This window comes from Triturus cristatus, chromosome 4_1 (genome assembly GCF_964204655.1).
Source record: "Triturus cristatus chromosome 4_1, aTriCri1.1, whole genome shotgun sequence".
Lineage (NCBI taxonomy): Eukaryota > Metazoa > Chordata > Amphibia > Caudata > Salamandridae > Triturus > Triturus cristatus.
Genome location: NC_140585.1, coordinates 231,240,519 through 231,243,126, shown reverse-complemented (window position 1 = coordinate 231,243,126; position 2,608 = coordinate 231,240,519). Strand labels below are relative to the sequence as shown.

The window sequence follows — 2,608 nt, the reverse complement described above, 5'->3', positions numbered from 1 at the left end:
TTACGCCACTGAATCTCTGCTGGTTTGATAGTTTGATCTTAGTTGCATATGCTTCCATGGTTGTGGTAAAGCTTTCCCATTTCTCGACTTCTTGTCCGCCCCTCAGCTCAAAGTGTTGTTTTGTAATTTCCAACATGTTGCTTTCTGCCGCTATCTTGAACTTGATATGTTTAAGGTTGGTGGTGATTTCTGATCCTTGAGGTACGGTGCATCGTTCAAGCGTAGGCACAGTTGTTCTGAGCTCTATTTCCTGGGGCCGATGGTCACTATCAGTTTTGTCACCCAGCTGGAGAGGCAGTCCTCAGCACAGCAGTGGGTGGGTGCAGCTGGGAGCACCTGGGCATCTCTGCACTCGTCCATGGTTTGGCAGCTACTTCTGGGCACGAACACTGTGTAGATTGAGACCGGATCTGTTGACATCATGTCAGTTGGGTCAATGTCCACTCACGCACCATTGGTCGGTCCTGCGTGCTCTCACAGTGACATGGGTGGTATAAACAGTTCGAACTTGGTGCCTCAGGAGCATCGGTGGAGTCCACTGCGGAGCTTACTTTTGGTGCCGTCTCAACTCTGTGAAGGCAAGTCTTGTCAGGACTGGGGTGGCGTTAACGATGCATGGGACAACTTCCTCTTAGAACCTGGGGGCATATTAATAAGGAACAGGGAAAATGAACGCTAAGGGCGCTTAGCGTTAATTTTTTTAGCGCCCGCTATAGCTGGATAATATCGCCTGGTTATCGCGTTATTAACAACGCTAACCGGATAAAAAATAGCAGCATTTTGGAAGGTTATCACTGGTAATGCAGCGATAAAACTACAAGGATAGGGATATCCTTGTTGATAGCCCGTGGTGGATTTAGCCATGTAATCTACCTCCCATTGGATTACATGGCTAAATGTGACAATTAGCAGACGTAAATAAGCAGCGTTAACCGTGGTTAGCGCTGCTTTTTTTTGTCTCTAACAGGGTTAGCGTGAAGCTTGATAATAGGAGAAATGTCGCTTAGCGACACTTCTCCTATTATTTTGCTCTGGAACGCCCACTTTAGATGCAAAGGGAAGCGTAGTGAAAAAGGGTGCTAACATGCAATTTTGCATGTTAGCACCCTGTTGTTGATAGGGCGATGTTTTTATCTCCGCTTCTTTGGCTTTTAAAACCAAAAAAGCGTAGATATAGCGCTTGTTCATATGCCCCTGTGTCTTTCAGATTGCTAGGAGTGCCTCATTGGTCTCTTGATGTTTCGTAGTTGTAAGGGTCCAGCCCGGTAATGAGATGATGATCGTTTTCACCCAGCCATATGCATATAAGAAACCACTGGCTCAAATCAAGCACAGGTTGATCTCTCAATGTGCAGAGTCCAGAGGAATATATAGTGGGACCAGCCATAAAAGTGCAATTTCTTATCAAATGTGTACTTAAAATGCTGCATTTAGGTAGGTTGATATATAAATAAATACTGTACAGTATTATGATTGTTTTTATTGAACGCAGTGCAAACCAAATTGTTGTTGGGACTCGAAAATTGGCGTCAATTAACCCACAGGATCAAAAGAATGAGTTAAAACGCTTTACGATCAAGGGATATCCCTTGGAATGTACCTGGTGATGTTTGCAGCAGGTGCATTGCCAACTCATCGATTTTACTGTGCTTGGAGCTTGTGTCTTAAAACATGCAATAACCCAATCAAATACGATAGGGATCTAGCTGAATTTTTATCATCAATGGTGAGCGCATTGCACTGCCGCAATAAGACTATTCCAGCTCAGCTCCTAAACCCGCATTCCTACACGAGGAGTGCATGAAACGAACGTGCGTAGATCTACGGACGTCTTTAGGAGTGCATGACGTGAACGGAGAAGTGATTACACCGTTCATAAAACTGAAACCCTTCGATTAAGTTTTCCATGAACGGTTCCAAAGTGATATGTATGCAAAACAGATCTCATCGAATAATTCTATATTTTAAACTTAACTGAGTGAGAAACGTCTGTTCCCGGCGATCCTTCAGTTCAAGCTCAGAAGGGTGATGTGCCCAGTCGTAACAAGGATGGGACGGCACACGTCACGCACGAGCGTGATAACCCACTCATCACTTGCAAGAACCAGAAGGATCGGAAAGGAAGGTTAACGGAGGAACACCACAGAATCGGACTCTCTCGTGAGTGTGAGGGTGAGAATATTTTGCTACTCGTGTCTGTCCACAGCTGTCCGGGTCTCAGTCAAAGCTTATCACGAGTTATCTGCGATGTTTTTTAAGAAAAAAACGGCCATTGCAGAAAAAGTTGTACTGGTAACCCGACAGTACTAATATGTAAATCTGTATGCAGCAGTGTAGCCAATCCGCTGTCCCGCTTGCAGTTGCCTACCCTCTAAAGGACCGCCCACATTTTCTATTTAGTTACAGCTTAGAGAACGGACTACATTGTATCCTCTTGCGGACATCATGAAATGGCGACATTTATGTATCAAAAACGTGTTGCCGGCATTTGCAGCCTAAATACGTGCTCAATGCACCGCGTGCACTGGGATAGAGAGCATTACTTTACAGTGCAGTGGACTATATCTGAGGGTGCAGTATAGCTGGGTTTGCTTCTTCCCCTTTTATT

General features: G+C 44.8%; 1 non-coding gene across 1 annotated transcript; it reads right to left on the bottom strand.

The window, feature by feature from the left end:
• Positions 1–2,015: 2,015 nt before the first annotated feature.
• On the bottom strand, positions 2,016–2,114 carry LOC146854164 (small nucleolar RNA U13). Its single transcript, XR_014959002.1, has one exon. It is a non-coding gene; the product is annotated as a small nucleolar RNA U13 (small nucleolar RNA).
• Between the last annotated feature and the right edge of the window lie 494 nt (positions 2,115–2,608).